Source organism: Schistocerca serialis, unplaced genomic scaffold (assembly GCF_023864345.2).
Source record: "Schistocerca serialis cubense isolate TAMUIC-IGC-003099 unplaced genomic scaffold, iqSchSeri2.2 HiC_scaffold_1369, whole genome shotgun sequence".
NCBI classification, from domain to species: Eukaryota; Metazoa; Arthropoda; class Insecta; order Orthoptera; family Acrididae; genus Schistocerca; species Schistocerca serialis.
The window spans coordinates 66,262-82,071 of record NW_026047590.1 but is presented as its reverse complement, the minus strand read 5'-3'; the positions used below and the strand labels follow the sequence as shown (position 1 = coordinate 82,071).

General features: G+C 49.3%; 46 non-coding genes across 46 annotated transcripts; all 46 read left to right on the top strand.

Annotated features, from left to right (window-relative positions):
* The first annotated feature begins 244 nt into the window (after window positions 1-244).
* Trnat-ugu (transfer RNA threonine (anticodon UGU)) lies at window positions 245-316 on the top strand. Its single transcript has one exon. It is a non-coding gene; the product is annotated as a tRNA-Thr (tRNA).
* Window positions 317-562: 246 nt separating this feature from the next.
* Window positions 563-634, top strand: Trnat-ugu (transfer RNA threonine (anticodon UGU)). The gene has a single exon. It is a non-coding gene; the product is annotated as a tRNA-Thr (tRNA).
* A 246-nt stretch (window positions 635-880) lies between these two features.
* Trnat-ugu (transfer RNA threonine (anticodon UGU)) lies at window positions 881-952 on the top strand. Its single transcript has one exon. It is a non-coding gene; the product is annotated as a tRNA-Thr (tRNA).
* A 246-nt stretch (window positions 953-1,198) lies between these two features.
* Trnat-ugu (transfer RNA threonine (anticodon UGU)) lies at window positions 1,199-1,270 on the top strand. Its single transcript has one exon. It is a non-coding gene; the product is annotated as a tRNA-Thr (tRNA).
* A 246-nt stretch (window positions 1,271-1,516) lies between these two features.
* Trnat-ugu (transfer RNA threonine (anticodon UGU)) lies at window positions 1,517-1,588 on the top strand. The gene has a single exon. It is a non-coding gene; the product is annotated as a tRNA-Thr (tRNA).
* Window positions 1,589-1,834: 246 nt separating this feature from the next.
* Window positions 1,835-1,906, top strand: Trnat-ugu (transfer RNA threonine (anticodon UGU)). The gene has a single exon. It is a non-coding gene; the product is annotated as a tRNA-Thr (tRNA).
* A 246-nt stretch (window positions 1,907-2,152) lies between these two features.
* Trnat-ugu (transfer RNA threonine (anticodon UGU)) lies at window positions 2,153-2,224 on the top strand. The gene has a single exon. It is a non-coding gene; the product is annotated as a tRNA-Thr (tRNA).
* A 246-nt stretch (window positions 2,225-2,470) lies between these two features.
* Trnat-ugu (transfer RNA threonine (anticodon UGU)) lies at window positions 2,471-2,542 on the top strand. Its single transcript has one exon. It is a non-coding gene; the product is annotated as a tRNA-Thr (tRNA).
* Window positions 2,543-2,788: 246 nt separating this feature from the next.
* Window positions 2,789-2,860, top strand: Trnat-ugu (transfer RNA threonine (anticodon UGU)). Its single transcript has one exon. It is a non-coding gene; the product is annotated as a tRNA-Thr (tRNA).
* A 246-nt stretch (window positions 2,861-3,106) lies between these two features.
* Window positions 3,107-3,178, top strand: Trnat-ugu (transfer RNA threonine (anticodon UGU)). Its single transcript has one exon. It is a non-coding gene; the product is annotated as a tRNA-Thr (tRNA).
* Window positions 3,179-3,424: 246 nt separating this feature from the next.
* Window positions 3,425-3,496, top strand: Trnat-ugu (transfer RNA threonine (anticodon UGU)). The gene has a single exon. It is a non-coding gene; the product is annotated as a tRNA-Thr (tRNA).
* A 246-nt stretch (window positions 3,497-3,742) lies between these two features.
* Trnat-ugu (transfer RNA threonine (anticodon UGU)) lies at window positions 3,743-3,814 on the top strand. Its single transcript has one exon. It is a non-coding gene; the product is annotated as a tRNA-Thr (tRNA).
* A 246-nt stretch (window positions 3,815-4,060) lies between these two features.
* Trnat-ugu (transfer RNA threonine (anticodon UGU)) lies at window positions 4,061-4,132 on the top strand. Its single transcript has one exon. It is a non-coding gene; the product is annotated as a tRNA-Thr (tRNA).
* Window positions 4,133-4,378: 246 nt separating this feature from the next.
* Window positions 4,379-4,450, top strand: Trnat-ugu (transfer RNA threonine (anticodon UGU)). The gene has a single exon. It is a non-coding gene; the product is annotated as a tRNA-Thr (tRNA).
* A 246-nt stretch (window positions 4,451-4,696) lies between these two features.
* On the top strand, window positions 4,697-4,768 carry Trnat-ugu (transfer RNA threonine (anticodon UGU)). Its single transcript has one exon. It is a non-coding gene; the product is annotated as a tRNA-Thr (tRNA).
* Window positions 4,769-5,014: 246 nt separating this feature from the next.
* Trnat-ugu (transfer RNA threonine (anticodon UGU)) lies at window positions 5,015-5,086 on the top strand. Its single transcript has one exon. It is a non-coding gene; the product is annotated as a tRNA-Thr (tRNA).
* A 564-nt stretch (window positions 5,087-5,650) lies between these two features.
* Trnat-ugu (transfer RNA threonine (anticodon UGU)) lies at window positions 5,651-5,722 on the top strand. Its single transcript has one exon. It is a non-coding gene; the product is annotated as a tRNA-Thr (tRNA).
* A 246-nt stretch (window positions 5,723-5,968) lies between these two features.
* On the top strand, window positions 5,969-6,040 carry Trnat-ugu (transfer RNA threonine (anticodon UGU)). The gene has a single exon. It is a non-coding gene; the product is annotated as a tRNA-Thr (tRNA).
* Window positions 6,041-6,286: 246 nt separating this feature from the next.
* Window positions 6,287-6,358, top strand: Trnat-ugu (transfer RNA threonine (anticodon UGU)). Its single transcript has one exon. It is a non-coding gene; the product is annotated as a tRNA-Thr (tRNA).
* A 246-nt stretch (window positions 6,359-6,604) lies between these two features.
* Window positions 6,605-6,676, top strand: Trnat-ugu (transfer RNA threonine (anticodon UGU)). Its single transcript has one exon. It is a non-coding gene; the product is annotated as a tRNA-Thr (tRNA).
* A 246-nt stretch (window positions 6,677-6,922) lies between these two features.
* Trnat-ugu (transfer RNA threonine (anticodon UGU)) lies at window positions 6,923-6,994 on the top strand. The gene has a single exon. It is a non-coding gene; the product is annotated as a tRNA-Thr (tRNA).
* Window positions 6,995-7,240: 246 nt separating this feature from the next.
* Window positions 7,241-7,312, top strand: Trnat-ugu (transfer RNA threonine (anticodon UGU)). Its single transcript has one exon. It is a non-coding gene; the product is annotated as a tRNA-Thr (tRNA).
* A 246-nt stretch (window positions 7,313-7,558) lies between these two features.
* Window positions 7,559-7,630, top strand: Trnat-ugu (transfer RNA threonine (anticodon UGU)). The gene has a single exon. It is a non-coding gene; the product is annotated as a tRNA-Thr (tRNA).
* Window positions 7,631-8,188: 558 nt separating this feature from the next.
* Trnat-ugu (transfer RNA threonine (anticodon UGU)) lies at window positions 8,189-8,260 on the top strand. The gene has a single exon. It is a non-coding gene; the product is annotated as a tRNA-Thr (tRNA).
* Window positions 8,261-8,506: 246 nt separating this feature from the next.
* On the top strand, window positions 8,507-8,578 carry Trnat-ugu (transfer RNA threonine (anticodon UGU)). The gene has a single exon. It is a non-coding gene; the product is annotated as a tRNA-Thr (tRNA).
* Window positions 8,579-8,824: 246 nt separating this feature from the next.
* On the top strand, window positions 8,825-8,896 carry Trnat-ugu (transfer RNA threonine (anticodon UGU)). Its single transcript has one exon. It is a non-coding gene; the product is annotated as a tRNA-Thr (tRNA).
* Window positions 8,897-9,142: 246 nt separating this feature from the next.
* On the top strand, window positions 9,143-9,214 carry Trnat-ugu (transfer RNA threonine (anticodon UGU)). Its single transcript has one exon. It is a non-coding gene; the product is annotated as a tRNA-Thr (tRNA).
* Window positions 9,215-9,460: 246 nt separating this feature from the next.
* Window positions 9,461-9,532, top strand: Trnat-ugu (transfer RNA threonine (anticodon UGU)). Its single transcript has one exon. It is a non-coding gene; the product is annotated as a tRNA-Thr (tRNA).
* A 246-nt stretch (window positions 9,533-9,778) lies between these two features.
* Window positions 9,779-9,850, top strand: Trnat-ugu (transfer RNA threonine (anticodon UGU)). Its single transcript has one exon. It is a non-coding gene; the product is annotated as a tRNA-Thr (tRNA).
* A 246-nt stretch (window positions 9,851-10,096) lies between these two features.
* On the top strand, window positions 10,097-10,168 carry Trnat-ugu (transfer RNA threonine (anticodon UGU)). The gene has a single exon. It is a non-coding gene; the product is annotated as a tRNA-Thr (tRNA).
* Window positions 10,169-10,414: 246 nt separating this feature from the next.
* Window positions 10,415-10,486, top strand: Trnat-ugu (transfer RNA threonine (anticodon UGU)). The gene has a single exon. It is a non-coding gene; the product is annotated as a tRNA-Thr (tRNA).
* A 246-nt stretch (window positions 10,487-10,732) lies between these two features.
* Window positions 10,733-10,804, top strand: Trnat-ugu (transfer RNA threonine (anticodon UGU)). Its single transcript has one exon. It is a non-coding gene; the product is annotated as a tRNA-Thr (tRNA).
* A 246-nt stretch (window positions 10,805-11,050) lies between these two features.
* Window positions 11,051-11,122, top strand: Trnat-ugu (transfer RNA threonine (anticodon UGU)). Its single transcript has one exon. It is a non-coding gene; the product is annotated as a tRNA-Thr (tRNA).
* Window positions 11,123-11,368: 246 nt separating this feature from the next.
* Trnat-ugu (transfer RNA threonine (anticodon UGU)) lies at window positions 11,369-11,440 on the top strand. The gene has a single exon. It is a non-coding gene; the product is annotated as a tRNA-Thr (tRNA).
* A 246-nt stretch (window positions 11,441-11,686) lies between these two features.
* Trnat-ugu (transfer RNA threonine (anticodon UGU)) lies at window positions 11,687-11,758 on the top strand. The gene has a single exon. It is a non-coding gene; the product is annotated as a tRNA-Thr (tRNA).
* A 246-nt stretch (window positions 11,759-12,004) lies between these two features.
* Window positions 12,005-12,076, top strand: Trnat-ugu (transfer RNA threonine (anticodon UGU)). Its single transcript has one exon. It is a non-coding gene; the product is annotated as a tRNA-Thr (tRNA).
* A 246-nt stretch (window positions 12,077-12,322) lies between these two features.
* Trnat-ugu (transfer RNA threonine (anticodon UGU)) lies at window positions 12,323-12,394 on the top strand. Its single transcript has one exon. It is a non-coding gene; the product is annotated as a tRNA-Thr (tRNA).
* A 246-nt stretch (window positions 12,395-12,640) lies between these two features.
* Trnat-ugu (transfer RNA threonine (anticodon UGU)) lies at window positions 12,641-12,712 on the top strand. The gene has a single exon. It is a non-coding gene; the product is annotated as a tRNA-Thr (tRNA).
* A 246-nt stretch (window positions 12,713-12,958) lies between these two features.
* On the top strand, window positions 12,959-13,030 carry Trnat-ugu (transfer RNA threonine (anticodon UGU)). The gene has a single exon. It is a non-coding gene; the product is annotated as a tRNA-Thr (tRNA).
* A 246-nt stretch (window positions 13,031-13,276) lies between these two features.
* On the top strand, window positions 13,277-13,348 carry Trnat-ugu (transfer RNA threonine (anticodon UGU)). Its single transcript has one exon. It is a non-coding gene; the product is annotated as a tRNA-Thr (tRNA).
* A 246-nt stretch (window positions 13,349-13,594) lies between these two features.
* On the top strand, window positions 13,595-13,666 carry Trnat-ugu (transfer RNA threonine (anticodon UGU)). Its single transcript has one exon. It is a non-coding gene; the product is annotated as a tRNA-Thr (tRNA).
* Window positions 13,667-13,912: 246 nt separating this feature from the next.
* On the top strand, window positions 13,913-13,984 carry Trnat-ugu (transfer RNA threonine (anticodon UGU)). The gene has a single exon. It is a non-coding gene; the product is annotated as a tRNA-Thr (tRNA).
* A 246-nt stretch (window positions 13,985-14,230) lies between these two features.
* On the top strand, window positions 14,231-14,302 carry Trnat-ugu (transfer RNA threonine (anticodon UGU)). Its single transcript has one exon. It is a non-coding gene; the product is annotated as a tRNA-Thr (tRNA).
* Window positions 14,303-14,860: 558 nt separating this feature from the next.
* Trnat-ugu (transfer RNA threonine (anticodon UGU)) lies at window positions 14,861-14,932 on the top strand. Its single transcript has one exon. It is a non-coding gene; the product is annotated as a tRNA-Thr (tRNA).
* Window positions 14,933-15,178: 246 nt separating this feature from the next.
* Window positions 15,179-15,250, top strand: Trnat-ugu (transfer RNA threonine (anticodon UGU)). The gene has a single exon. It is a non-coding gene; the product is annotated as a tRNA-Thr (tRNA).
* A 246-nt stretch (window positions 15,251-15,496) lies between these two features.
* Window positions 15,497-15,568, top strand: Trnat-ugu (transfer RNA threonine (anticodon UGU)). Its single transcript has one exon. It is a non-coding gene; the product is annotated as a tRNA-Thr (tRNA).
* Window positions 15,569-15,810: the final 242 nt, after the last annotated feature.

Sequence of the window (15,810 nt, the reverse complement as noted above, 5' to 3'; positions counted from 1 at the left end):
ACAATTTTAAATGGGCCAATGTACTGCTGTGAACCGAAAATTTCAAAATAGCGTGTCTCTTCGGGCCTGAGCCAAGATCACAGATGACGATAGACGAAAGACGGCAGCACCCGTCACTCATCGCTGTGGACCTCAGTGGTAGCGAATTGTTGTGGCAGAGTAAATCTTTGTACGCATTTTCTGGACTCTGAAATGTATTTTTCTCGAGGGCTGTGACGATCGCAAAGAGGTGTAAGCTGTAACAGCCTCCTTAGCTCAGGGGCAGAGCACTGGTCTTGTAAACCAGGGGCCGTGAGTTCGATTCTCACAGGGGGCAGCACAATTTTAAATGGGCCAATGTACTGCTGTGAACCGAAAATTTCAAAATAGCGTGTCTCTTCGGGCCTGAGCCAAGATCACAGATGACGATAGACGAAAGACGGCAGCACCCGTCACTCATCGCTGTGGACCTCAGTGGTAGCGAATTGTTGTGGCAGAGTAAATCTTTGTACGCATTTTCTGGACTCTGAAATGTATTTTTCTCGAGGGCTGTGACGATCGCAAAGAGGTGTAAGCTGTAACAGCCTCCTTAGCTCAGGGGCAGAGCACTGGTCTTGTAAACCAGGGGCCGTGAGTTCGATTCTCACAGGGGGCAGCACAATTTTAAATGGGCCAATGTACTGCTGTGAACCGAAAATTTCAAAATAGCGTGTCTCTTCGGGCCTGAGCCAAGATCACAGATGACGATAGACGAAAGACGGCAGCACCCGTCACTCATCGCTGTGGACCTCAGTGGTAGCGAATTGTTGTGGCAGAGTAAATCTTTGTACGCATTTTCTGGACTCTGAAATGTATTTTTCTCGAGGGCTGTGACGATCGCAAAGAGGTGTAAGCTGTAACAGCCTCCTTAGCTCAGGGGCAGAGCACTGGTCTTGTAAACCAGGGGCCGTGAGTTCGATTCTCACAGGGGGCAGCACAATTTTAAATGGGCCAATGTACTGCTGTGAACCGAAAATTTCAAAATAGCGTGTCTCTTCGGGCCTGAGCCAAGATCACAGATGACGATAGACGAAAGACGGCAGCACCCGTCACTCATCGCTGTGGACCTCAGTGGTAGCGAATTGTTGTGGCAGAGTAAATCTTTGTACGCATTTTCTGGACTCTGAAATGTATTTTTCTCGAGGGCTGTGACGATCGCAAAGAGGTGTAAGCTGTAACAGCCTCCTTAGCTCAGGGGCAGAGCACTGGTCTTGTAAACCAGGGGCCGTGAGTTCGATTCTCACAGGGGGCAGCACAATTTTAAATGGGCCAATGTACTGCTGTGAACCGAAAATTTCAAAATAGCGTGTCTCTTCGGGCCTGAGCCAAGATCACAGATGACGATAGACGAAAGACAGCAGCACCCGTCACTCATCACTGTGGACCTCAGTGGTAGCGAATTGTTGTGGCAGAGTAAATCTTTGTACGCATTTTCTGGACTCTGAAATGTATTTTTCTCGAGGGCTGTGACGATCGCAAAGAGGTGTAAGCTGTAACAGCCTCCTTAGCTCAGGGGCAGAGCACTGGTCTTGTAAACCAGGGGCCGTGAGTTCGATTCTCACAGGGGGCAGAACAATTTTAAATGGGCCAATGTACTGCTGTGAACCGAAAATTTCAAAATAGCGTGTCTCTTCGGGCCTGAGCCAAGATCACAGATGACGATAGACGAAAGACGGCAGCACCCGTCACTCATCGCTGTGGACCTCAGTGGTAGCGAATTGTTGTGGCAGAGTAAATCTTTGTACGCATTTTCTGGACTCTGAAATGTATTTTTCTCGAGGGCTGTGACGATCGCAAAGAGGTGTAAGCTGTAACAGCCTCCTTAGCTCAGGGGCAGAGCACTGGTCTTGTAAACCAGGGGCCGTGAGTTCGATTCTCACAGGGGGCAGCACAATTTTAAATGGGCCAATGTACTGATGTGAACCGAAAATTTCAAAATAGCGTGTCTCTTCGGGCCTGAGCCAAGATCACAGATGACGATAGACGAAAGACGGCAGCACCCGTCACTCATCGCTGTGGACCTCAGTGGTAGCGAATTGTTGTGGCAGAGTAAATCTTTGTACGCATTTTCTGGACTCTGAAATGTATTTTTCTCGAGGGCTGTGACGATCGCAAAGAGGTGTAAGCTGTAACAGCCTCCTTAGCTCAGGGGCAGAGCACTGGTCTTGTAAACCAGGGGCCGTGAGTTCGATTCTCACAGGGGGCAGCACAATTTTAAATGGGCCAATGTACTGCTGTGAACCGAAAATTTCAAAATAGCGTGTCTCTTCGGGCCTGAGCCAAGATCACAGATGACGATAGACGAAAGACGGCAGCACCCGTCACTCATCGCTGTGGACCTCAGTGGTAGCGAATTGTTGTGGCAGAGTAAATCTTTGTACGCATTTTCTGGACTCTGAAATGTATTTTTCTCGAGGGCTGTGACGATCGCAAAGAGGTGTAAGCTGTAACAGCCTCCTTAGCTTAGGGGCAGAGCACTGGTCTTGTAAACCAGGGGCCGTGAGTTCGATTCTCACAGGGGGCAGCACAATTTTAAATGGGCCAATGTACTGCTGTGAACCGAAAATTTCAAAATAGCGTGTCTCTTCGGGCCTGAGCCAAGATCACAGATGACGATAGACGAAAGACGGCAGCACCCGTCACTCATCGCTGTGGACCTCAGTGGTAGCGAATTGTTGTGGCAGAGTAAATCTTTGTACGCATTTTCTGGACTCTGAAATGTATTTTTCTCGAGGGCTGTGACGATCGCAAAGAGGTGTAAGCTGTAACAGCCTCCTTAGCTCAGGGGCAGAGCACTGGTCTTGTAAACCAGGGGCCGTGAGTTCGATTCTCACAGGGGGCAGCACAATTTTAAATGGGCCAATGTACTGCTGTGAACCGAAAATTTCAAAATAGCGTGTCTCTTCGGGCCTGAGCCAAGATCACAGATGACGATAGACGAAAGACGGCAGCACCCGTCACTCATCGCTGTGGACCTCAGTGGTAGCGAATTGTTGTGGCAGAGTAAATCTTTGTACGCATTTTCTGGACTCTGAAATGTATTTTTCTCGAGGGCTGTGACGATCGCAAAGAGGTGTAAGCTGTAACAGCCTCCTTAGCTCAGGGGCAGAGCGCTGGTCTTGTAAACCAGGGGCCGTGAGTTCGATTCTCACAGGGGGCAGCACAATTTTAAATGGGCCAATGTACTGCTGTGAACCGAAAATTTCAAAATAGCGTGTCTCTTCGGGCCTGAGCCAAGATCACAGATGACGATAGACGAAAGACGGCAGCACCCGTCACTCATCGCTGTGGACCTCAGTGGTAGCGAATTGTTGTGGCAGAGTAAATCTTTGTACGCATTTTCTGGACTCTGAAATGTATTTTTCTCGAGGGCTGTGACGATCGCAAAGAGGTGTAAGCTGTAACAGCCTCCTTAGCTCAGGGGCAGAGCACTGGTCTTGTAAACCAGGGGCCGTGAGTTCGATTCTCACAGGGGGCAGCACAATTTTAAATGGGCCAATGTACTGCTGTGAACCGAAAATTTCAAAATAGCGTGTCTCTTCGGGCCTGAGCCAAGATCACAGATGACGATAGACGAAAGACGGCAGCACCCGTCACTCATCGCTGTGGACCTCAGTGGTAGCGAATTGTTGTGGCAGAGTCAATCTTTGTACGCATTTTCTGGACTCTGAAATGTATTTTTCTCGAGGGCTGTGACGATCGCAAAGAGGTGTAAGCTGTAACAGCCTCCTTAGCTCAGGGGCAGAGCACTGGTCTTGTAAACCAGGGGCCGTGAGTTCGATTCTCACAGGGGGCAGCACAATTTTAAATGGGCCAATGTACTGCTGTGAACCGAAAATTTCAAAATAGCGTGTCTCTTCGGGCCTGAGCTAAGATCACAGATGACGATAGACGAAAGACGGCAGCACCCGTCACTCATCGCTGTGGACCTCAGTGGTAGCGAATTGTTGTGGCAGAGTAAATCTTTGTACGCATTTTCTGGACTCTGAAATGTATTTTTCTCGAGGGCTGTGACGATCGCAAAGAGGTGTAAGCTGTAACAGCCTCCTTAGCTCAGGGGCAGAGCACTGGTCTTGTAAACCAGGGGCCGTGAGTTCGATTCTCACAGGAGGCAGCACAATTTTAAATGGGCCAATGTACTGCTGTGAACCGAAAATTTCAAAATAGCGTGTCTCTTCGGGCCTGAGCCAAGATCACAGATGACGATAGACGAAAGACGGCAGCACCCGTCACTCATCGCTGTGGACCTCAGTGGTAGCGAATTGTTGTGGCAGAGTAAATCTTTGTACGCATTTTCTGGACTCTGAAATGTATTTTTCTCGAGGGCTGTGACGATCGCAAAGAGGTGTAAGCTGTAACAGCCTCCTTAGCTCAGGGGCAGAGCGCTGGTCTTGTAAACCAGGGGCCGTGAGTTCGATTCTCACAGGGGGCAGCACAATTTTAAATGGGCCAATGTACTGCTGTGAACCGAAAATTTCAAAATAGCGTGTCTCTTCGGGCCTGAGCCAAGATCACAGATGACGATAGACGAAAGACGGCAGCACCCGTCACTCATCGCTGTGGACCTCAGTGGTAGCGAATTGTTGTGGCAGAGTAAATCTTTGTACGCATTTTCTGGACTCTGAAATGTATTTTTCTCGAGGGCTGTGACGATCGCAAAGAGGTGTAAGCTGTAACAGCCTCCTTAGCTCAGGGGCAGAGCACTGGTCTTGTAAACCAGGGGCCGTGAGTTCGATTCTCACAGGGGGCAGCACAATTTTAAATGGGCCAATGTACTGCTGTGAACCGAAAATTTCAAAATAGCGTGTCTCTTCGGGCCTGAGCCAAGATCACAGATGACGATAGACGAAAGACGGCAGCACCCGTCACTCATCGCTGTGGACCTCAGTGGTAGCGAATTGTTGTGGCAGAGTAAATCTTTGTACGCATTTTCTGGACTCTGAAATGTATTTTTCTCGAGGGCTGTGACGATCGCAAAGAGGTGTAAGCTGTAACAGCCTCCTTAGCTCAGGGGCAGAGCACTGGTCTTGTAAACCAGGGGCCGTGAGTTCGATTCTCACAGGGGGCAGCACAATTTTAAATGGGCCAATGTACTGCTGTGAACCGAAAATTTCAAAATAGCGTGTCTCTTCGGGCCTGAGCCAAGATCACAGATGACGATAGACGAAAGACGGCAGCACCCGTCACTCATCGCTGTGGACCTCAGTGGTAGCGAATTGTTGTGGCAGAGTAAATCTTTGTACGCATTTTCTGGACTCTGAAATGTATTTTTCTCGAGGGCTGTGACGATCGCAAAGAGGTGTAAGCTGTAACAGCCTCCTTAGCTCAGGGGCAGAGCACTGGTCTTGTAAACCATGGGCCGTCAGTTCGATTCTCACAGGGGGCAGCACAATTTTAAATGGGCCAATGTACTGCTGTGAACCGAAAATTTCAAAATAGCGTGTCTCTTCGGGCCTGAGCCAAGATCACAGATGACGATAGACGAAAGACGGCAGCACCCGTCACTCATCGCTGTGGACCTCAGTGGTAGCGAATTGTTGTGGCAGAGTAAATCTTTGTACGCATTTTCTGGACTCTGAAATGTATTTTTCTCGAGGGCTGTGACGATCGCAAAGAGGTGTAAGCTGTAACAGCCTCCTTAGCTCAGGGGCAGAGCGCTGGTCTTGTAAACCAGGGGCCGTGAGTTCGATTCTCACAGGGGGCAGCACAATTTTAAATGGGCCAATGTACTGCTGTGAACCGAAAATTTCAAAATAGCGTGTCTCTTCGGGCCTGAGCCAAGATCACAGATGACGATAGACGAAAGACGGCAGCACCCGTCACTCATCGCTGTGGACCTCAGTGGTAGCGAATTGTTGTGGCAGAGTAAATCTTTGTACGCATTTTCTGGACTCTGAAATGTATTTTTCTCGAGGGCTGTGACGATCGCAAAGAGGTGTAAGCTGTAACAGCCTCCTTAGCTCAGGGGCAGAGCACTGGTCTTGTAAACCAGGGGCCGTGAGTTCGATTCTCACAGGGGGCAGCACAATTTTAAATGGGCCAATGTACTGCTGTGAACCGAAAATTTCAAAATAGCGTGTCTCTTCGGGCCTGAGCCAAGATCACAGATGACGATAGACGAAAGACGGCAGCACCCGTCACTCATCGCTGTGGACCTCAGTGGTAGCGAATTGTTGTGGCAGAGTAAATCTTTGTACGCATTTTCTGGACTCTGAAATGTATTTTTCTCGAGGGCTGTGACGATCGCAAAGAGGTGTAAGCTGTAACAGCCTCCTTAGCTCAGGGGCAGAGCACTGGTCTTGTAAACCAGGGGCCGTGAGTTCGATTCTCACAGGGGGCAGCACAATTTTAAATGGGCCAATGTACTGCTGTGAACCGAAAATTTCAAAATAGCGTGTCTCTTCGGGCCTGAGCCAAGATCACAGATGACGATAGACGAAAGACGGCAGCACCCGTCACTCATCGCTGTGGACCTCAGTGGTAGCGAATTGTTGTGGCAGAGTAAATCTTTGTACGCATTTTCTGGACTCTGAAATGTATTTTTCTCGAGGGCTGTGACGATCGCAAAGAGGTATAAGCTGTAACAGCCTCCTTAGCTCAGGGGCAGAGCACTGGTCTTGTAAACCAGGGGCCGTGAGTTCGATTCTCACAGCGGGCAGCACAATTTTAAATGGGCCAATGTACTGCTGTGAACCGAAAATTTCAAAATAGCGTGTCTCTTCGGGCCTGAGCCAAGATCACAGATGACGATAGACGAAAGACGGCAGCACCCGTCACTCATCGCTGTGGACCTCAGTGGTAGCGAATTGTTGTGGCAGAGTAAATCTTTGTACGCATTTTCTGGACTCTGAAATGTATTTTTCTCGAGGGCTGTGACGATCGCAAAGAGGTGTAAGCTGTAACAGCCTCCTTAGCTCAGGGGCAGAGCGCTGGTCTTGTAAACCAGGGGCCGTGAGTTCGATTCTCACAGGGGGCAGCACAATTTTAAATGGGCCAATGTACTGCTGTGAACCGAAAATTTCAAAATAGCGTGTCTCTTCGGGCCTGAGCCAAGATCACAGATGACGATAGACGAAAGACGGCAGCACCCGTCACTCATCGCTGTGGACCTCAGTGGTAGCGAATTGTTGTGGCAGAGTAAATCTTTGTACGCATTTTCTGGACTCTGAAATGTATTTTTCTCGAGGGCTGTGACGATCGCAAAGAGGTGTAAGCTGTAACAGCCTCCTTAGCTCAGGGGCAGAGCACTGGTCTTGTAAACCAGGGGCCGTGAGTTCGATTCTCACAGGGGGCAGCACAATTTTAAATGGGCCAATGTACTGCTGTGAACCGAAAATTTCAAAATAGCGTGTCTCTTCGGGCCTGAGCCAAGATCACAGATGACGATAGACGAAAGACGGCAGCACCCGTCACTCATCGCTGTGGACCTCAGTGGTAGCGAATTGTTGTGGCAGAGTAAATCTTTGTACGCATTTTCTGGACTCTGAAATGTATTTTTCTCGAGGGCTGTGACGATCGCAAAGAGGTGTAAGCTGTAACAGCCTCCTTAGCTCAGGGGCAGAGCGCTGGTCTTGTAAACCAGGGGCCGTGAGTTCGATTCTCACAGGGGGCAGCACAATTTTAAATGGGCCAATGTACTGCTGTGAACCGAAAATTTCAAAATAGCGTGTCTCTTCGGGCCTGAGCCAAGATCACAGATGACGATAGACGAAAGACGGCAGCACCCGTCACTCATCGCTGTGGACCTCAGTGGTAGCGAATTGTTGTGGCAGAGTAAATCTTTGTACGCATTTTCTGGACTCTGAAATGTATTTTTCTCGAGGGCTGTGACGATCGCAAAGAGGTGTAAGCTGTAACAGCCTCCTTAGCTCAGAGCACTGGTCTTGTAAACCAGGGGCCGTGAGTTCGATTCTCACAGGGGGCAGCACAATTTTAAATGGGCCAATGTACTGCTGTGAACCGAAAATTTCAAAATAGCGTGTCTCTTCGGGCCTGAGCCAAGATCACAGATGACGATAGACGAAAGACGGCAGCACCCGTCACTCATCGCTGTGGACCTCAGTGGTAGCGAATTGTTGTGGCAGAGTAAATCTTTGTACGCATTTTCTGGACTCTGAAATGTATTTTTCTCGAGGGCTGTGACGATCGCAAAGAGGTGTAAGCTGTAACAGCCTCCTTAGCTCAGGGGCAGAGCACTGGTCTTGTAAACCAGGGGCCGTGAGTTCGATTCTCACAGGGGGCAGCACAATTTTAAATGGGCCAATGTACTGCTGTGAACCGAAAATTTCAAAATAGCGTGTCTCTTCGGGCCTGAGCCAAGATCACAGATGTCGATAGACGAAAGACGGCAGCACCCGCCACTCATCGCTGTGGACCTCAGTGGTAGCGAATTGTTGTGGCAGAGTAAATCTTTGTACGCATTTTCTGGACTCTGAAATGTATTTTTCTCGAGGGCTGTGACGATCGCAAAGAGGTGTAAGCTGTAACAGCCTCCTTAGCTCAGGGGCAGAGCACTGGTCTTGTAAACCAGGGGCCGTGAGTTCGATTCTCACAGGGGGCAGCACAATTTTAAATGGGCCAATGTACTGCTGTGAACCGAAAATTTCAAAATAGCGTGTCTCTTCGGGCCTGAGCCAAGATCACAGATGACGATAGACGAAAGACGGCAGCACCCGTCACTCATCGCTGTGGACCTCAGTGGTAGCGAATTGTTGTGGCAGAGTAAATCTTTGTACGCATTTTCTGGACTCTGAAATGTATTTTTCTCGAGGGCTGTGACGATCGCAAAGAGGTGTAAGCTGTAACAGCCTCCTTAGCTCAGGGGCAGAGCACTGGTCTTGTAAACCAGGGGCCGTGAGTTCGATTCTCACAGGGGGCAGCACAATTTTAAATGGGCCAATGTACTGCTGTGAACCGAAAATTTCAAAATAGCGTGTCTCTTCGGGCCTGAGCCAAGATCACAGATGACGATAGACGAAAGACGGCAGCACCCGTCACTCATCGCTGTGGACCTCAGTGGTAGCGAATTGTTGTGGCAGAGTAAATCTTTGTACGCATTTTCTGGACTCTGAAATGTATTTTTCTCGAGGGCTGTGACGATCGCAAAGAGGTGTAAGCTGTAACAGCCTCCTTAGCTCAGGGGCAGAGCACTGGTCTTGTAAACCAGGGGCCGTGAGTTCGATTCTCACAGGGGGCAGCACAATTTTAAATGGGCCAATGTACTGCTGTGAACCGAAAATTTCAAAATAGCGTGTCTCTTCGGGCCTGAGCCAAGATCACAGATGACGATAGACGAAAGACGGCAGCACCCGTCACTCATCGCTGTGGACCTCAGTGGTAGCGAATTGTTGTGGCAGAGTAAATCTTTGTACGCATTTTCTGGACTCTGCAATGTATTTTTCTCGAGGGCTGTGACGATCGCAAAGAGGTGTAAGCTGTAACAGCCTCCTTAGCTCAGGGGCAGAGCACTGGTCTTGTAAACCAGGGGCCGTGAGTTCGATTCTCACAGGGGGCAGCACAATTTTAAATGGGCCCATGTACTGCTGTGAACCGAAAATTTCAAAATAGCGTGTCTCTTCGGGCCTGAGCCAAGATCACAGATGACGATAGACGAAAGACGGCAGCACCCGTCACTCATCGCTGTGGACCTCAGTGGTAGCGAATTGTTGTGGCAGAGTAAATCTTTGTACGCATTTTCTGGACTCTGAAATGTATTTTTCTCGAGGGCTGTGACGATCGCAAAGAGGTGTAAGCTGTAACAGCCTCCTTAGCTCAGGGGCAGAGCGCTGGTCTTGTAAACCAGGGGCCGTGAGTTCGATTCTCACTGGGGGCAGCACAATTTTAAATGGGCCAATGTACTGCTGTGAACCGAAAATTTCAAAATAGCGTGTCTCTTCGGGCCTGAGCCAAGATCACAGATGACGATAGACGAAAGACGGCAGCACCCGTCACTCATCGCTGTGGACCTCAGTGGTAGCGAATTGTTGTGGCAGAGTAAATCTTTGTACGCATTTTCTGGACTCTGAAATGTATTTTTCTCGAGGGCTGTGACGATCGCAAAGAGGTGTAAGCTGTAACAGCCTCCTTAGCTCAGGGGCAGAGCACTGGTCTTGTAAACCAGGGGCCGTGAGTTCGATTCTCACAGGGGGCAGCACAATTTTAAATGGGCCAATGTACTGCTGTGAACCGAAAATTTCAAAATAGCGTGTCTCTTCGGGCCTGAGCCAAGATCACAGATGACGATAGACGAAAGACGGCAGCACCCGTCACTCATCGCTGTGGACCTCAGTGGTAGCGAATTGTTGTGGCAGAGTAAATCTTTGTACGCATTTTCTGGACTCTGAAATGTATTTTTCTCGAGGGCTGTGACGATCGCAAAGAGGTGTAAGCTGTATCAGCCTCCTTAGCTCAGGTGCAGAGCGCTGGTCTTGTAAACCAGGGGCCGTGAGTTCGATTCTCACAGGGGGCAGCACAATTTTAAATGGGCCAATGTACTGCTGTGAACCGAAAATTTCAAAATAGCGTGTCTCTTCGGGCCTGAGCCAAGATCACAGATGACGATAGACGAAAGACGGCAGCACCCGTCACTCATCGCTGTGGACCTCAGTGGTAGCGAATTGTTGTGGCAGAGTAAATCTTTGTACGCATTTTCTGGACTCTGAAATGTATTTTTCTCGAGGGCTGTGACGATCGCAAAGAGGTGTAAGCTGTAACAGCCTCCTTAGCTCAGGGGCAGAGCGCTGGTCTTGTAAACCAGGGGCCGTGAGTTCGATTCTCACAGGGGGCAGCACAATTTTAAATGGGCCAATGTACTGCTGTGAACCGAAAATTTCAAAATAGCGTGTCTCTTCGGGCCTGAGCCAAGATCACAGATGACGATAGACGAAAGACGGCAGCACCCGTCACTCATCGCTGTGGACCTCAGTGGTAGCGAATTGTTGTGGCAGAGTAAATCTTTGTACGCATTTTCTGGACTCTGAAATGTATTTTTCTCGAGGGCTGTGACGATCGCAAAGAGGTGTAAGCTGTAACAGCCTCCTTAGCTCAGGGGCAGAGCACTGGTCTTGTAAACCAGGGGCCGTGAGTTCGATTCTCACAGGGGGCAGCACAATTTTAAATGGGCCAATGTACTGCTGTGAACCGAAAATTTCAAAATAGCGTGTCTCTTCGGGCCTGAGCCAAGATCACAGATGACGATAGACGAAAGACGGCAGCACCCGTCACTCATCGCTGTGGACCTCAGTGGTAGCGAATTGTTGTGGCAGAGTAAATCTTTGTACGCATTTTCTGGACTCTGAAATGTATTTTTCTCGAGGGCTGTGACGATCGCAAAGAGGTGTAAGCTGTAACAGCCTCCTTAGCTCAGGGGCAGAGCACTGGTCTTGTAAACCAGGGGCCGTGAGTTCGATTCTCACAGGGGGCAGCACAATTTTAAATGGGCCAATGTACTGCTGAGAACCGAAAATTTCAAAATAGCGTGTCTCTTCGGGCCTGAGCCAAGATCACAGATGACGATAGACGAATGACGGCAGCACCCGTCACTCATCGCTGTGGACCTCAGTGGTAGCGAATTGTTGTGGCAGAGTAAATCTTTGTACGCATTTTCTGGACTCTGAAATGTATTTTTCTCGAGGGCTGTGACGATCGCAAAGAGGTGTAAGCTGTAACAGCCTCCTTAGCTCAGGGGCAGAGCACTGGTCTTGTAAACCAGGGGCCGTGAGTTCGATTCTCACAGGGGGCAGCACAATTTTAAATGGGCCAATGTACTGCTGTGAACCGAAAATTTCAAAATAGCTTGTCTCTTCGGGCCTGAGCCAAGATCACAGATGACGATAGACGAAAGACGGCAGCACCCGTCACTCATCGCTGTGGACCTCAGTGGTAGCGAATTGTTGTGGCAGAGTAAATCTTTGTACGCATTTTCTGGACTCTGAAATGTATTTTTCTCGAGGGCTGTGACGATCGCAAAGAGGTGTAAGCTGTAACAGCCTCCTTAGCTCAGGGGCAGAGCACTGGTCTTGTAAACCAGGGGCCGTGAGTTCGATTGTCACAGGGGGCAGCACAATTTTAAATGGGCCAATGTACTGCTGTGAACCGAAAATTTCAAAATAGCGTGTCTCTTCGGGCCTGAGCCAAGATCACAGATGACGATAGACGAAAGACGGCAGCACCCGTCACTCATCGCTGTGGACCTCAGTGGTAGCGAATTGTTGTGGCAGAGTAAATCTTTGTACGCATTTTCTGGACTCTGAAATGTATTTTTCTCGAGGGCTGTGACGATCGCAAAGAGGTGTAAGCTGTAACAGCCTCCTTAGCTCAGGGGCAGAGCACTGGTCTTGTAAACCAGGGGCCGTGAGTTCGATTCTCACAGGGGGCAGCACAATTTTAAATGGGCCAATGTACTGCTGTGAACCGAAAATTTCAAAATAGCGTGTCTCTTCGGGCCTGAGCCAAGATCACAGATGACGATAGACGAAAGACGGCAGCACCCGTCACTCATCGCTGTGGACCTCAGTGGTAGCGAATTGTTGTGGCAGAGTAAATCTTTGTACGCATTTTCTGGACTCTGAAATGTATTTTTCTCGAGGGCTGTGACGATCGCAAAGAGGTGTAAGCTGTAACAGCCTCCTTAGCTCAGGGGCAGAGCACTGGTCTTGTAAACCAGGGGCCGTGAGTTCGATTCTCACAGGGGGCAGCACAATTTTAAATGGGCCAATGTACTGCTGTGAACCGAAAATTTCAAAATAGCGTGTCTCTTCGGGCCTGAGCCAAGATCACAGATGACGATAGACGAAAGACGGCAGCACCCGTCACTCATCGCTGTGGACCTCAGTGGTAGCGAATTGTTGTGGCAGAGTAAATCTTTGTACGCATTTTCTGGACTCTGAAATGTATTTTTCTCGAGGGCTGTGACGATCGCAAAGAGGTGTAAGCTGTAACAGCCTCCTTAGCTCAGGGGCAGAGCGCTGGTCTTGTAAACCAGGGGCCGTGAGTTCGATTCTCACAGGGGGCAGCACAATTTTATATGGGCCAATGTACTGCTGTGAACCGAAAATTTCAAAATAGCGTGTCTCTTCGGGCCTGAGCCAAGATCACAGATGACGATAGACGAAAGACGGCAGCACCCGTCCCTCATCGCTGTGGACCTCAGTGGTAGCGAATTGTTGTGGCAGAGTAAATCTTTGTACGCATTTTCTGGACTCTGAAATGTATTTTTCTCGAGGGCTGTGACGATCGCAAAGAGGTGTAAGCTGTAACAGCCTCCTTAGCTCAGGGGCAGAGCACTGGTCTTGTAAACCAGGGGCCGTGAGTTCGATTCTCACAGGGGGCAGCACAATTTTAAATGGGCCAATGTACTGCTGTGAACCGAAAATTTCAAAATAGCGTGTCTCTTCGGGCCTGAGCCAAGATCACAGATGACGATAGACGAAAGACGGCAGCACCCGTCACTCATCGCTGTGGACCTCAGTGGTAGCGAATTGTTGTGGCAGAGTAAATCTTTGTACGCATTTTCTGGACTCTGAAATGTATTTTTCTCGAGGGCTGTGACGATCGCAAAGAGGTGTAAGCTGTAACAGCCTCCTTAGCTCAGGGGCAGAGCACTGGTCTTGTAAACCAGGGGCCGTGAGTTCGATTCTCACAGGGGGCAGCACAATTTTAAATGGGCCAATGTACTGCTGTGAACCGAAAATTTCAAAATAGCGTGTCTCTTCGGGCATGAGCCAAGATCACAGATGACGATAGACGAAAGACGGCAGCACCCGTCACTCATCGCTGTGGACCTCAGTGGTAGCGAATTGTTGTGGCAGAGTAAATCTTTGTACGCATTTTCTGGACTCTGAAATGTATTTTTCTCGAGGGCTGTGACGATCGCAAAGAGGTGTAAGCTGTAACAGCCTCCTTAGCTCAGGGGCAGAGCACTGGTCTTGTAAACCAGGGGCCGTGAGTTCGATTCTCACAGGGGGCAGCACAATTTTAAATGGGCCAATGTACTGCTGTGAACCGAAAATTTCAAAATAGCGTGTCTCTTCGGGCCTGAGCCAAGATCACAGATGACGATAGACGAAAGACGGCAGCACCCGTCACTCATCGCTGTGGACCTCAGTGGTAGCGAATTGTTGTGGCAGAGTAAATCTTTGTACGCATTTTCTGGACTCTGAAATGTATTTTTCTCGAGGGCTGTGACGATCGCAAAGAGGTGTAAGCTGTAACAGCCTCCTTAGCTCAGGGGCAGAGCGCTGGTCTTGTAAACCAGGGGCCGTGAGTTCGATTCTCACAGGGGGCAGCACAATTTTAAATGGGCCAATGTACTGCTGTGAACCGAAAATTTCAAAATAGCGTGTCTCTTCGGGCCTGAGCCAAGATCACAGATGACGATAGACGAAAGACGGCAGCACCCGTCACTCATCGCTGTGGACCTCAGTGGTAGCGAATTGTTGTGGCAGAGTAAATCTTTGTACGCATTTTCTGGACTCTGAAATGTATTTTTCTCGAGGGCTGTGACGATCGCAAAGAGGTGTAAGCTGTAACAGCCTCCTTAGCTCAGAGCACTGGTCTTGTAAACCAGGGGCCGTGAGTTCGATTCTCACAGGGGGCAGCACAATTTTAAATGGGCCAATGTACTGCTGTGAACCGAAAATTTCAAAATAGCGTGTCTCTTCGGGCCTGAGCCAAGATCACAGATGACGATAGACGAAAGACGGCAGCACCCGTCACTCATCGCTGTGGACCTCAGTGGTAGCGAATTGTTGTGGCAGAGTAAATCTTTGTACGCATTTTCTGGACTCTGAAATGTATTTTTCTCGAGGGCTGTGACGATCGCAAAGAGGTGTAAGCTGTAACAGCCTCCTTAGCTCAGGGGCAGAGCACTGGTCTTGTAAACCAGGGGCCGTGAGTTCGATTCTCACAGGGGGCAGCACAATTTTAAATGGGCCAATGTACTGCTGTGAACCGAAAACTTCAAAATAGCGTGTCTCTTCGGGCCTGAGCCAAGATCACAGATGTCGATAGACGAAAGACGGCAGCACCCGCCACTCATCGCTGTGGACCTCAGTGGTAGCGAATTGTTGTGGCAGAGTAAATCTTTGTACGCATTTTCTGGACTCTGAAATGTATTTTTCTCGAGGGCTGTGACGATCGCAAAGAGGTGTAAGCTGTAACAGCCTCCTTAGCTCAGGGGCAGAGCACTGGTCTTGTAAACCAGGGGCCGTGAGTTCGATTCTCACAGGGGGCAGCACAATTTTAAATGGGCCAATGTACTGCTGTGAACCGAAAATTTCAAAATAGCGTGTCTCTTCGGGCCTGAGCCAAGATCACAGATGACGATAGACGAAAGACGGCAGCACCCGTCACTCATCGCTGTGGACCTCAGTGGTAGCGAATTGTTGTGGCAGAGTAAATCTTTGTACGCATTTTCTGGACTCTGAAATGTATTTTTCTCGAGGGCTGTGACGATCGCAAAGAGGTGTAAGCTGTAACAGCCTCCTTAGCTCAGGGGCAGAGCACTGGTCTTGTAAACCAGGGGCCGTGAGTTCGATTTTCACAGGGGGCAGCACAATTTTAAATGGGCCAATGTACTGCTGTGAACCGAAAATTTCAAAATAGCGTGTCTCTTCGGGCCTGAGCCAAGATCACAGATGACGATAGACGAAAGACGGCAGCACCCGTCACTCATCGCTGTGGACCTCAGTGGTAGCGAATTGTTGTGGCAGAGTAAATCTTTGTACGCATTTTCTGGACTCTGAAATGTATTTTTCTCGAGGGCTGTGACGATCGCAAAGAGGTGTAAGCTGC